Raw genomic sequence first — 15,161 nt, 5'->3', positions numbered from 1 at the left:
ACACACCACACACACACACACACACACCACACACACACACACACAATAACACACTAACACACACACACACGTGAACCTGCACAGTGAAAGAGCACACAAGCTGAAAGCAGGGAGCTAATAACAGTCTTACCTGCTTCACCGAGTCAGCAACAGCACAGGGAGCGAGACAGAGGAGGGAAACAAAAGAGGTAGATATGAATGACAGAATAGAAAACAATATATGCTTCATGACACAGTATTGTCGTAGATTATCAACATATATACAGGTCATAAGCCCATAACGAGAATAAATACATGTTACCATCAGGAAATTACATTCACTGTATACAAAACACTACATGTAGCCCTTTCTGATTAATGAATTCATTTGTTAATGTCTGATTAACAACTACTCTTAACGTATTTCAATTTGCTCTTATCTTATGGCAGAGATACTGTTTGTGCCACTATGTCCTAGAGCACATGTACAACACACCCTGTCGCAGAAGATCTTTAACTGCGGTCGAACAGTGAATGAGGAGGAAGGTAAACACCCTGGATTTCTCTTTGTATTTGATTCAAATTTCTTGCCAAACTGAAACGCCTTTCTCTAAGTTTATATATATATAAAATACTGCAGAGTAGAAGTTAAAAAGAATCCGCCTGCTGGCACCTCTGAAGATCAGTACGTAGGAAGAAGTAGCACTAACAGAAAGTTGTGTTTGTATATTCAGGTGTATGCTATAAACTTTTACTCGTGTATTTTCTATGCTTTATTCAAGTTACACAGCAAATGGCAATGAATAACTGGCTAACTGACTATCAGTGTGTTCCTCCTTCGTCATACATCATTTCCCGCTAAAGTTAAAGCAAAGACAGGCAAAGCTGTGGGAAAAGTGGATATGATGCAGTTATAAGGCGAATAACATAAAACGGCGCTATTATCATAACGATGACAACCAATCACAGTTTACAGCTCGGGACACACGTTATAGCCAGCTTTCGTGGGAACAGACCATGCTAGCTCTCCATGCAATGCTCACAGGAAGTACATCAGAAATTAGCTCTGCAACCAGATGAACACATACAAGGGTCACCAACTACCCCCTCTCCACGCTCATTTTCACGTTTGATGCCATAGACTTGATTTGATTGGCTAGCACCAGCACATGAGTTGTGTCAATGCGATTTGATTGGCTGCACTGCCACGAGAAATGTTGGGCTTTTCTCAACTATATAAACCCAACACAATGCAACACAACGCATCACCCCATTGAAAGTTTCCATTGAAACCTGCTCTGTGTTGTTCATACAGTATGTTGTGCACTGACCATGATGAGCTTGTACTCACATTGCTACAGTGCTGTTCATGTTTACGAGCAACAGTTAATGAAGATGACATGTATGACTTAATTCCATTGACTTCTCCTAAACATAACCCCGGGGAGAGAGAGAGAGCTGCACAGCCTCCCTCTCTCCCCTCAGCCATTAGGGTAAACAACACATTGACCGATACCTGCCACACACACACAAACACACTAATATACATATATTCTAAAACAAATATTTGTACTCCTGAAAAAGCAAACATTAGGAACGAGGAAAAGCCTGGAAAAGACGTTGGGAAGGCAGAGGCATGCTGATTGTCCTTTTTGAGCGAGCAAGACCGAGAGATTTCAATCAAGATTTCAGACAGTCTATTAGGATTGGCATAGGTTATCATTACCTTGTGTGTCGGCATCCTAATGCATGTTTTCCCTTATCGACGTTTAGCACATTGATAACACCAGAGAACAGCAAAATGTCATTCTCCGGCTAAAGGCAGGCCTCTACGTCTCTGACAAACAATGCAGCTGTCTTTGAAATAATGAGGTTTGTCTTGTGGGGACATATTTTGGGTTTTAACTTGGCTGAGGATTGACGTCATTTCTCTATTTTACCTCCTGTAAACATTACTCTACCTGTTCTTTTGCCGTCTCTAGCATGAGTCACCTGGTTCTCCCTCAGTCTACTGTTGAGGCAGGTCAAAACCTCTGCAGTGTTAATGTTTGCTTTTCACACTGTGATGTCCTCTCCTGGTACTCAGGGTCAGTTGTCTAACATTTACAAAATATCTACCAACAATTCGACCATTATCCAAACTGGTGTCGAGAAATGTTTTGGGACTTCTTTCCACTGCACTTCACTAGTTGCTGTGTGAGGCAACACTTTGTGCCAAAGAAATAGTGATTTGCGTTAAATGCTAAAATTTGCATGCTAACATTCAGATTTTATTTTGGTGATGATGCTGAAACCCAGGGTTATTAACCTGCACACTACATTAGTGCACTAATGTCAACTGATCTGGGCCCAGTGCCACAAGGGGGCTTAAGTGGGCTCCACCTCCTCTGTTGTATTTTTGCCACCTCTGTTTAATTTCCATGTATAACTATAGAAAAAGAGCAAAGGGGACAAAATGACTGGCTTAGATACATGTCTCTTGGCTGTTGCTTCAGGACCATGGACAGCTCTGATTGAGGGATATAAGGTAAGTGTGCGTTGCAAACCAAAGACTTAATCCATAGTTTATAAAGATGGACGACATGACAGCTTCCAAAAAGTGAAGCAAATGCATCTCAATTGCAGTGTATGTTATAGGTCCTGACTCATCCATGTTAGTAGATGGGACATGGACCAAACTCAAAAGTCAAAGTCAACCTTTTCTCAAAGATGTTTTTTTTGTCATGTGAGGTAGTTCTTATAACATGTTTGTTGAAGTGCAAATTCTTCAAGTAAGTTTGGTTTTATTTTGTTATTTGAGGATATCAAAATTGGATGATTGACAGCTGAGACTATCAGCAGGACCGTGCTACTGCTGCTCCATCCCCGATCTACTGAGCAGACTTTGGCTCCTAATGTGCAAGATGGCAGTGTTTGTAAACTGGATATTTGGCTACATTCCTAGATATTGGCAGGAAGTAGAGACTTATCGCTTATGTATATATAGTCTATTAAATCAATGGTTATTATTTTGTAAAGCAACTGCCCACTTGAGATATTTAACAGCCCCCTGAGTCACTTAATCCTGGCTACACACAAAGACTGATCACAAACGACTCAATGCAACTCCTTGGTGGAGGTTTTTAGTCAACTGAGAAAATTTCCAAATTTCCTATTTAGTCATGTTAGATTAAAAAATTACATTTAATGAGAAGAGGGTCTCTCTATCTCTCACTCTCTCTTTTCTGTTATTTTTCATAATTTTTTCCACCTACACTTTTCCTGGTCTTTTTTGGTTGAATCATTGCAGAATCAGTATAAAGATATTTAGATTTGTGTCAAATCATCGTCAGAACTTCACCATTGTGAGAACGCTACCATAGAGCCATGCAACTAATGTGTGTGAACACTGATGTCACATGTTCACAAACTACCAGCAGCCCTCTTCTACATAACCCTAACCCAACATGAACATTTAATATCTCCTCCATGTGCCTGCCAAGTCTCCCAGCCAGGACTACTTAGCATTCAACCTCCCTGTACGGTACTCAAGGAACATGAGCAAACAGACAAATGGATGAAAAGATATCAGCCTCTGAGACGATCCGAAGGTGTGTGCCTCCGGATATGCAAATAGAGATGAAGAGGGGAGGGGCCGACACGGAGACAAAGTGAGAGCAGGCACGAACATGCTTCAAGACACTGGGAGGATAAGTAGGTGTTTTAGCTGAGGCTACAGGAACCGCTGTGTGTGTGTGTGTGTGTGTGTGTGTGTGTGTGTGTGTGTGTGTGTGTGTGTGTGTGTGTGTGTGTGTGTGTGTGTGTGTGTGTGTGTGTGTCTGTATGCGTGTGTGTGTGATATAGTTTACATCTGTTCTAACATGGTTTTGGATCCTGTTTGCTCTGTGATTACTTGAGTGAAACAGTATCACAAACTCCAAACAATACACAATACACTGCATCATAGTGTAAAGTCACCCCTGAATTTTGGCTGAAGTTTTTCTCTGAAAATGCCTTTAGAACACAGTGACTGACCCATTGACCACTAAGCTTGCTAAAGCTGAACTGCCCAGCTATGAGCTTTGACTCCAGAGGCAGCACACACATATTTGGAAAACAAATATGAAGTACAGGCTTCTCATCTCAGCGTTTTCTTTAAGCCAAACCCATGGTCGAGGCGAGCTGTTGGCAACGGCGCCCATCGCTCAGACAGCCTTGGCTAAAGCTTGTCTGAGGAGTGCAGTGGTCCCGACCCATTCTCACTGCCAGCACAGGCGGGTGTCTCAACGTTTTTACCATCCGTGCAGACAGTCAGAGCTCATGGTTTCAGCTGCAGTTGTGGCATCAATGCGGTTCTTACTCTGAGAATCACCTCCGTGCGTGTGGAACCCATTATCACTGTGATTGAATTAATTCTGTAGGAAATGCTGTGTTTTTATCAATCAACAGACATAATTTAGTTTACAGCTCAAAAAACACATTTCTTTGCAGCATCTCTTTAAACTGACGGTGATAAATTAACTTGATTTTCCTTTAAGATCAGGTTTTCCAAATGCTTTGCCTTCATATGCAGCAGCATGAGTCACAGTGGCAGCAGAATCTTCATTTTTAAAGTTTTAGTATTTGACGGTGTAAAGACTTTCTGCATGACTACACCAAACTAGTTTAATTCATAATATATCGGCAGCGAGTCGTTCCTCCTAACAGCACCACTGTCCTCATTCCGCTGGCAGAGCTGTCACATCCTGGAGCTCCTGGAGCCTGTACTGAGAATCAGATACACAGAACTTTACTGCACAGATGTTGTAATGCATAACTCTCTCATGATTTGATTGGCAGGCCAAGTCAGACAGCGACAGGGCGCTATAATTACTGGTGGCGAGGCTGTGTGCACAAAACAAACACACGTGGACGAGCGGCGCCATTCATCTCGACAGAGCAACATCCTCGGAGTTGTGCTAACATCATACAATCAGCGGCAATTGATGTTTTCGTATATTTGAAGCTACACGCAAGCTCAGGGGAAGAAGCTTTTGTCAGTGTCATTTTTTTTTCTTTCTCCCTCCTCACTGTTGCTTTTTTCCTCTAAACACCTGCCACATGTTGCTGCCCCAGACAATCGACTGCACAGACGAGGGGGAGAAAGCGACGCGAGAGGGACGCAGGAGAAACGCTGAGGAGGCACAGACTGAAGCACAGACAGTGAGTTGATTGAAGGCAGAGGCGCTGGGAGTCAGACTGGAGGAGGAGGAGGAGGAGGAGGAGGAGGAGGAGGAGGAGGAGGAGTGAAGGAATAATATACATCCAGAGAGAGCAAACACACATGAGGGTGAGTGTGTGACACAGTTGTGCTGGCAGTCATCCATCCGCCACAGTGAGGCCGACACTAACACGCGTGTCAAACAATTAAGTACCAGCTGCGATGGAAAAGCCATAAATCATCAGCAGACATATGAAACCCTCCTCCACTACATTATGTTTCTGTAAATATTGATGTGGATTCGCCGTGGAAAGGTCAAGGGCGGAAAAATATAACATTTGAGCACGTCTGAATGTATACAGCTGTGTGAGGGAATGATAGGTCACACTCAGCACCAATCTATAGGATGTTATGGCATGAAGTTTGGTGTGCCAAAAAGGTATAGTTTAGTTTTTATTCACCTTCCAGCCACTACAGATCCTCACAATGATCAACGTGATGTTATAGACGATCAGTTTTCATGTGTAAAGCTTTGAGTATCATATGTGAGTAACAGAGGCCGACACACACTGTGGGGTTAGCTCCATTTCCTGTTTGGATTCTTAAACTGCTTCAGGTTGGAGGGCTGTTTGGGAACTTGACTGTGTGGAGGTCTACCGGCGTGAACACAGACATAAACATTGGAACCCAAATTTATTGTTTGCTGATAAAAATTGTCCGTGCATATCTGCATTGCCGTTTGTGTTTGCCAATGTGAAAGCTTTTGTTGTACAGAATAAACACTGCAGAAAAAGACGTTCATCTGTGCAAACATTTTATGCATTTCTATCCTTTATATCTGGGTGTATTTGTATTTGTCTGGATGTATCAGTTTATGGTTAAACTGTAAAATCAAGCCTTAATTACATTTCTTTGTGATTAATAATAACACTTGTTATGTTTTACTCCCTAATAACGGTATAAGCATTGGCCCCTAAAAATGTATATCGGTCAGGCTCTAAGTAAACATAGAATTGGATTGAAATATATCAGCCCTATTGTGGCAGGTACCCAAACTACAGTATCTATTTGAGTCCGCCTCAGACTGAGATCCAAGAGCGGTGTTTGATGAGCGAGTCCCTATTGTTTTCTAAAGTTGCTGTTTGTTAGCTTAGCATAAGGATGAAAATCAACGGGTAACAGCAAGCCTGACAAACACGACAGGACACATAAGAGAAGCTGTAGTTGATTTAACTTTTTTTTCTAACTTTCAAAAAAAGAATGGAGCAAAAACCCCAGCATGTTGAATGATTACTTTAAACTTTGGTCATGTTCGGCCGTCGATCCAGCACAGACACTGGACACCAGCTGCCACTGTTTGGATTTCAAGCATTTATCACTCCATCTTTCATCCAACTCCTGATCTGAGGGAAATATGTTTGAGGAGACCTGCTCTGCACAACCCCACTACACCCGGGCCCTGGCTCCATCATACTGTGTGGCCAGTGATGAGAGCGCTGACCCATTTGTATGTTGCTGAGCGTACCGCAGCAGGAGGAAGGCCCATTCTTCTGCCATCTGCTCAACACAGAGCCACAGTCGCCCCAGTGCCCCCATTGATTTCAACTGGCTGGAGGTGCAACTGCAGAGCCGGTCAAAACACAAGGAGGAGCATTCAGGTCCTGCCAGCTCTGACTCTCGGCCCTGGTCCACAAACTCACAAATTGTACAAATTAGATTGCCCCCAAAAAAAAGAAACGGGTAGATGACGGTGAAAACAAATTAAGGAATAATGAGCAGTTCAGGATGCATGATAATTGGCAATACATCTGTTTGTCGTTTTGCTGAACTTTGTGCCATAATGAAAAAAAAAAAAAAAAAACCCCAACTGACTAATTAGAAATAGGTTACACGGTTAAATGTAAATGTGTCATTATTTTGCGAAGCCACTTGCGTTTTGCTAGCAAGGACTCGCGTTTCAGCGACGGGCCTAATTAAATCTGGGTTCGTCTGCGCACAGTCGATGAACCTTGATGTGCGATGCCATCTCATTAAATAACTGTTGAATAGAGAGAGGGATGGATGGATGGGTGACGGCTTGGATGGATGGATGGACGGATGGATGACTCCTTGGATGGATGGGTGCAGAGATAGATGGATGGATGGATGGATGGATGGATGGATGGATGGATGGATGGATGGATGGAGGCAAAGAGTTTGAAAACATGCAACCGTTCAGTGTCCCTGTCAAAACAACCCTGAGACAAACACGAATGAAAATACACAGACACACAGAGTGGGTCCTTGCAAGCAGCTGGGTTCTGACAGACGTGTCAACCTGCCCGTCGTCGTGTCTCTTCATTGGACACTTCATGCATGACCGTCATGATGCTGCCGAGTTTGAGGCGCCCACAGACACAAACAACAGGGGGAGGGAAAGTTGTTTCTGTCAGTGAGTCCGAGACAGGTGGAGCGACACGGGGGCCGAGGCGTCCGCTGACAGGGACGACAGTTTGACGAAGAAACAAACAAAACCCGTCCGCCTGCTCGTTAGTGAAGACTGCTAAACAGAAAATGCACTTATAACTCATTACGTTGTTGAGAAAGTAATAAATCCATTTAACTCGGTGCATACTGTTGAGCTTATAATCAGTTTACTGGTGTGTGACAGCAAATGAGTGCGGCTAGCGGAGTCTGCCAGCACTCACACAATGTTGGCACAGGTGGGCTTTGACTGCATGTTTTCAGACTTCTTTTTTTCGTACACGATTTGTCTTTAAGGCTAAATATGCAACTAAGTGTAGGCGCGTGGCAGCCGTTCAGATGTGACTCAAGAAAGTAACAAGTAATTGGCCGAGCATGAGTAAAAACAATTTTTAATATCGCTTCTTGGAGCGCTACCTCGCTCTAAATCTGCAGAGTTGAGTCTCACCCAAAGATAAGCGGGCCATCCCACAGTTCTCTCTCTCTCTCTCTCCCCCCCCCCCCCCCCCCCCCCATTGTTAGCGTTCCTCCTGACAGCCTCCTTCCTCTCTATTATGTTTTTATAGCCTCTCGCCTCTCGCAACACAACATGTATGTGCGTCCGCGTACGCGTGTGTGTGTTAAGTCCACACACCCCACATGTTTTTTTTATCTGAGCATTAACCTGTCAAATACACTGGATTGGTGCGCCCGTGCATGTGCAAAAACAGGCCGTGTGTGTTTGCTTTAACTGCCTCTCTCAGGTAATCCTGCGGCTGAGACGTGAGCATAGCTGTGGTAAAGCAGCAGAGGGATCATCACCATCAGTGCCACCAATTTATGACCGCTAATACACACGGAGCGGTGTTTAATGCTTTCCTACCGTTGACTAACTGTCAGGAATTGTGTGTTTGTGTGTGTGTGTGTGTGTGTGTGTGTATGTGTGTGTGTGTGTGTAAGAGAGGAGCGTTTCCTCCGGGGCCCCTCTGGAAGACAACAAACACTTCAAAGGGTCCCTCCGCGATACTGAGCATGATATCCGCCTGAAGACACCAGGTTTAAGCGCTGATCCGCCACCGTTTCCTTTACGATTAGCCAGGCGGCAGAGCAAAATGTCATTTAGTTTAACACTGTTCTGGTGGATTCGCAGCGCTGTTTGTCTTCTTAAATCTACAACACAGGACTTGGCAAATGAACCCCCGCGCCCCATGAATAAAACAACAGGGGGAGGCAGAGGGGCGGCGGGAGGAAAGCCTCGCGCGGTCGGAGCGTTTGAGGAACAGCGTGGCACAGACGGCAGCGTGATTGGAGTCGACAGCCACCTGTGCGGGGGGAAAAGGCCCCGTTGGCTTTGCTCAGGCGAGCTTTTAGTGCTCGATGAGCGAGGGAGCGATCCGTCAGGTGTATTAACACGTAAGGCCCGCGTGTGGCTTTTAACTCGCTGCGCCGGTGTTGACAAGGACAAGTTGTTGCCATGTTGCATTCTGTTCTACCGCGACCGCTTTTAACTGCTGTGACCCAGAACCCACTTCTCATTAGAGTTATTCAGCACAGCTCCGGACACTTTGTAACCTGGATTGTTTGCAAAAAGCTGTTTCCATGGCACAGGCAGGCTCCTGGAGAACAGCCTCAGACAGCAGCTCTCCAGCTGGGAATCCATCAATTCACATTTCTCTCAAAAAGATGCAACTTTAAACATTGAGCTCGTTCTCATGTCATCGTCATTTTATAACATTTTATACCGTCAAGAATTTTGTATAAATACATGCTGCTACTATTCGGGTCAAACATAATATTGTAATCACAAGTGGGACTTGTGTGTATCATTGGTATAGTTGTGATATATCCAACTTTTATTAAACCTTTTAGAGGCAGAAACATCAACGTTATATATATTTGTTCTCATCAGTTCATCTCACATCTCAGTTTCTTAATTATTCAATTAGCCTTATAAGCCAAAAATAAATAAACCTAAAAAGCCAGTATTTTCAGAATCTTAAATATGTTGTACCCAATTATTAGACAAACATATGCCAATTATGAAATATTAACAGTAAAAGTGAATGGAGCATCCTAACTCAATGTGACACAGACATGTTAACGTACTGCTTTTAAACGATGGTGTTGTTGAGCTGCTTGCAAAGTTTACAATCAACATTTTGTTTCTTTTATGTGTTTTAACCACACAGACGACGTCGTCGACAAGATTTCAATTAGTTTGGAGCTGACTCCAAGAAAACACTCAGTAAAAGATTAAATGAGTTTGATCTAGCAGGGGCCATTAAGTTGGATAAATCCCACATTGATTGACACAGTTTCCGTTTACAGGGTAGTCAGATGATACTAACACACAAAATAATAGATTAAACTAGAAAGCTCCTGATGAATATCTTCTCTCCTTATGAACCTAACGCCAGTGATTGTCTGACCAAATTTTCCGACCAGAACATATCAACCAACCAATTAACGTCCCGACAGAGAGACTATGGCTCTAGAGTTAATTTGCAATGTTTCAAGACAAGAAAGATTAAACTAATGTTCTGTTTCTCTGACTATTGACTTATCAACTAATTGACAAATCATTACATCTCCATATGTCTGTGTCAGTTATCTCCGGGTCCAAAGACAGATTGGGGTTAATAGGAAACTCTAAATTGATCTCGTAGGTTTGAGATTGAGTGTGATTGGTTGTCTTGGTATGTCGGCCCTGTGATATGCTGGCAAGCTCTCCAGGGTGTTCCCTGCCTATCGCCCAACGTCAGCTAAGATTGGCTCCATTCCCCCCCCCGCCACCCACAAACGGTAAAACCATTAATGGTATAGATAATGGGCGGAGGGACAATGGCATATGAACTTTAAATCAACACTAACAAAACCAACTGCACAGGGAGATGCAGTTTTCAGAGAGTTAATAATGTCAGCTGATTGCCAGTGAATCACACTATTTATCCAGGAGCGAATGGCCATCTTTAACAAACTCATGACATGAAGGTCATTAGTCCGCGGAGACGGTTTGGCCCGGTGACATTTCAGCCAGCCCAGTCAGTCATTCCTCGCTAATGAATATGTTCGCGTCTGGCCAAAGAGAGCCTGTGTAATTTCTCCCTCCTTTTATCACGGGGATGCAGGCCGACACCACCGTGGCATACGTTCAACAGTCTGCGGGGACAGACAAACATGCTCTGCCAACAAGATGGAGTGTTTATATGTTCCCCACCTCTCTGCTCATATTCAAAATACCTCTGCCCACTGGCACTGTGCGCGCGCGTGTGTGTGTGTGTGGTACATGCCGCACTGCTTTAGCATGATATACTATCTCGTGGGTATTGATGACAATTCAATGGGCCCTCCTCATCCACTGGTTCTAATCACCATCATAATCCACCCACTCACTATCGCTCGCCTCCTCCATAACAGACCGCTGGCGGCTGCGTCGCCAACGGGCTCATAAACCTGTTGTGTCAAGGGAAGCCTATTTTATGGTGGAGGTAGGTTGGCGGCTGTTAATTAGTCCAACACTTGTCCATATGCATTATTCAGCTGTGTAGGAGGCATTTTGGCCAAGTGAAGCCAGAAAGAAAAACGTGATTGCTTCACTCTTCGCCTCCATATGAAGTGATTTCTCAGCTAAACAAACCTTTTTCCACATTTGCATCTGAAAGCTCATTACTTCTGTGTGAGTCGTCCTGCAGTTGCTGCGTTGACGGCAGTTTGTCGTCTGTTTTTATTGTGGCATCCTTCAGGTAAATAACACTTGTTTCGCCACGATGAGTCAGATGATGATCATCACTGGAGAGAAAAAGTCGAGGGCTGGTGGAGACACACATCCAAGCCTTAATGGATCATTAGAGGGAACTTTTGGCTGATAGAAGATGTCTTGGATGACATCTCGCTGTGATAAACCGCCCCAGAGAGGTTTTTACATGAAGCTCTGAGGCCGACTGCCAGCCGTGATAGAACGCTGGCACACTCAAGCCAAACAAGGAAATTTAAAAGTCCAGTTCAAAATACATGAATAGGCACGTGGCAGGGATTCAGATGTGTTGCCATGGCCAGCAGCTATTTGAAAGAGCTTTTTGTAAATCAGAATCGGTCTACTTGACAGATAAAATGCTTTTTATTTACAAAAGGAGTAATGTACGGAGTAAAGTGCAAAAATCACACATAAACAACTGTAAGCCAGTGCTTGGGAACTGTCTGTATGCCACTACTGTTTCATTAAAAATCCTCCACAGGGCTCACTTACACTCAATGGCAAAGATCCCTCACCTTTGGAGTTGTTTTATGTCTCTTTTGAGATTTTCTTTTGGTCTCTGTAGTATATTTGTCTCTTTGTTGTTATTGTGCATCTTTTTGTGGTTGTTTTGTGTCTTTTTGGGGATGTCTTTCAAGTATTTGTAGCCATTGTGTGTCTCTTTGTTGTAGTTTGCAAGCATTTGTAGCCATTGTGTGTCTCTTTGTTGTAGTTTGCAAGTATTTGTAGCCATTTTGTGTCTCTCTGCGGTTGTCTTGTGTCTTCTTGTGTTTGCTTTGTGTCTCTTTGTGGCTGTTGTGGTTGTTTCTGTGTAGTCTTTTTTTTATCTTTGCAGTGTTATTGTGTCTCTTTGTCATAGTTTTTGTCTCTTTGTTGTTGTTTGGCATCTCTTTTTGAGTAACTGAAGCTGAACTCTCTGGTGCTGCCATTGGACCAAAAAATCAAGTGCACCTTTATCCTCCGTGCCCATCCAGAAAGTTTTTAAACCAATTCTATCAACATTATAAGTTTCCAAAGAACATAAAATAACTCCACTGGTGAACAGTAATGTGTTGAACAGTATGTCCTCTCAGAAAAAGGCAATTTTAATTCCAGTTCAACTTTAACATTAAAGTCTACTCTGATTGTTCACACAAATCCTACACAAGTCTTGTGACAACCATCTGTGAAAACCAGAGATGAGGAGGAAGTGGAAGGCAATCATCACCACATTTGTATTAACAACTCCATTTAAATGGCTTAGTGACAGCAGCAATCTGCAGAGGGCACCTTCAGCAATCAACAGCGTTTGAGCACAGCTGCCTTGTGAGGTGCACTATGGGTAGCGGGGAGAGCTGAACAATACGATTAATCCCACAGGATAAGAGAAAAAGAGGAAAATTCCACAGACAATCACATTGCCACAACCTATTTGCTATGCACGGGTCCGTTTGAATAAGTCCTTCATTTAATAATCATTGATTGAGGAGAATTCTGAACAGTGGACGTGAGGCAGTGCACTGGTGACACACTCCCCTCTCTCCTTTTTCTCCCTTCTGCCCGCTTTTCCTCCTCTCTCCAGAATTGTATTTTGTGCTTGAGTGAATTAGGTGATCATTTTTTATCTTACATGCCGTGCTGGCTTCTGGAGTTTCTAGCTCCAAGGAAATTGGAGGGGAAGAAGAAGTCGAACATTTATCGCATGCCGAGGTTAATCTCCTGAAATGGTGGGATTTGGTCAGAGAGGAAGTAGAAAATCCACGCTTGCACTCGCGAGCTGCATTACAGTCACATTTCCACTGTTATTTCTCCCCCCCCCCCCTCTCCCCTCGCTCTCTCTCTCCTCGTCTGCCTTCCTCGCAGGGGGAGTAAAATCCTTTCCGAGCTGAACAGCGGTGACAAGACGAAGTAGCAATGTATAAATTAAGGCAGCGACTGTACTCATCACTCGCTGTCTGATGCGCTGATAATACTGTGTGATCATCTCGTCACCGCTGTTAATGCAAGCCAATACGTGCACTGTTGCGTTTTGTCTAGCGACAGTGCACGTGTAATGTTACATGCGACATGACGGCGGACGTTCAGCGATCTGAACACTAACAACTCAGCTGCAGCAGAGAAAAAAGAAACTTGTTGACAAATAGAAACTGAATGCATGTGTCGTTCTCAATGGGGCTGATGACTGAGGAGTAGAAACGCTGCTGAGTGAGGATTTAAAGTGCTTTTAGGTCTTTTAGGTCTGTCCCAGCTTGACCTTGCAAGTCCAGGTCACAGGTGCCGATGAGCACATCACGAGTCAAGGTGCAAATCTGTTAAATAACATTTTTCTTTTAGAACTGTGTTAGTTGTAGACAAAACAATCTCACCTTGAGATCCATTCAGTAGCTGTTCTTGAACGACTGATCGTATCAAATGATCTCCTTGAGCGATTGTTATCAGCATTAACGCAACAACTTCTCGTCAGTGTTGGCTTAAACCTTGAGTTTCAAAGTTTAGTCTTGACCTTACAGGTAGAAGTTGATATTGAAAGTAAATAAGAACAGATGAAGATCGGTTGACATGATCAAAAGCTCCAGAAAACATATAAAAGGGAGTTGAGGTGAGACTGATTCGTCAGCTGCTTTGCAAGGTTCACAAGAAGTGTTCAGCCAACATGAAAGATGAGTCTGTGTCCATGAAAGTTTCAGAATTGCTTGACACTGAGAAGTCTTATCTGCTGAATCATGCAATCTTCTTATCTCTTTCTTACTCGTTGGCCTGACTGACCACAGTCGAGGAGGAAATAAAGTTTTCACTCCTACGTTTTCATTTTAAAAACGCTTTTTTAAAACAAAAATAATCTGATTGAAGTTCGGAAAGTCGTCACACCCGCGTTACCCAAGTTGATAGCGTTCCAGCTGCACATGAACAATGTGTACGTTAGCCAGCCAGCCATTCATAGCAAAACAGTTCACAAAAAGGTTCACGTGATCAAAGCATGACAGATCAGGGACTAATATGTTGTGAACATAGCCTGGGTATAAGGGTGGATAACATGACCTCTCCCCAAAAGTGAAGCCAAAGTGTCTTTATCATCACCTGGTGGCTGGCTGCAGTATAGTTCATAAACCCTGCCTCCTCCATGTTAGTGGATAAGATATGGGCCAAACAAAAACATCTAAATACAGATCAAATGAAAATAAAACTTCTTATCACAGTGTGTGAGTGTTTGTTTTCTGGTAAGTTTTGTTTTTTAAATAGTTTTTGATGTTGAAAACGTGGTGAAACGTTGTGATTGACAGCTGAAACTGACTTGTGATTGGTTCAGTGCTTGTGTCAGCGGGATGTTGGTACTGTGGCCCGATCCTGCTATTGCCACTGGGCAGACTCTCGCATCCAATGTGTGGGAGGGTAGTGTTTGTATCTGGGATATACATCAGAGACGTGTTGTTCATCTTTATATACAGTCTACAGTCATGACTGATAAGACCCAATTAGGAAGCAAACGTGGATGACTGTTGCTGCTTGTCAAAAGTCTTGCCCGTCTACACTTAAACTCAACCCCAGAGTTTTCATACTAGGCAGTCTTTCCAAAAGGGGCTCGATAACTCCACAGTAGTGAAAACAGACATGAACATAGCGAAAGTAAGTTTGAATCCTCTCTTCAGCACGAATGCCTTCCAGCAGAGCCTGTCTGAGTGTGTGACATTATCCCAATTTGAACAATTAATATGTCTGCTCCATCTGCATGGCCCACAGGCTTTTTACCCCACCTTCCACTTAGGCGGTTTGATACAGTTATAAATACTTTTGCCTTCAGATGCATGCATTAGTTTGCTTTCAGCAGAC

The 15,161-nt window shown here is 43.4% G+C and overlaps 1 protein-coding gene across 6 annotated transcripts in view; it reads right to left on the bottom strand.

Moving 5' to 3' along the window:
• The window catches only part of adarb2 (adenosine deaminase RNA specific B2 (inactive)), a 183,381-nt gene that overhangs the window by 101,972 nt on the left and 66,248 nt on the right, over positions 1–15,161 (bottom strand). The window contains exon 1 of one of the 6 annotated variants that reach the window (XM_034573139.1): positions 131–216. The exons of the other annotated variants lie outside the window; for them this stretch is intronic. The gene's annotated coding sequence lies outside the window, so the exon portion shown is untranslated. Of the gene's footprint in view, positions 1–130; positions 217–15,161 lie in introns of those variants that run through there. 6 annotated transcript variants of the gene reach the window in all.

This window comes from Hippoglossus hippoglossus, chromosome 20, assembly GCF_009819705.1.
Source record: "Hippoglossus hippoglossus isolate fHipHip1 chromosome 20, fHipHip1.pri, whole genome shotgun sequence".
Lineage (NCBI taxonomy): Eukaryota > Metazoa > Chordata > Actinopteri > Pleuronectiformes > Pleuronectidae > Hippoglossus > Hippoglossus hippoglossus.
Note: the sequence above shows the minus strand (reverse complement) of the source record. Positions and strands in the feature narration are given on the sequence as shown.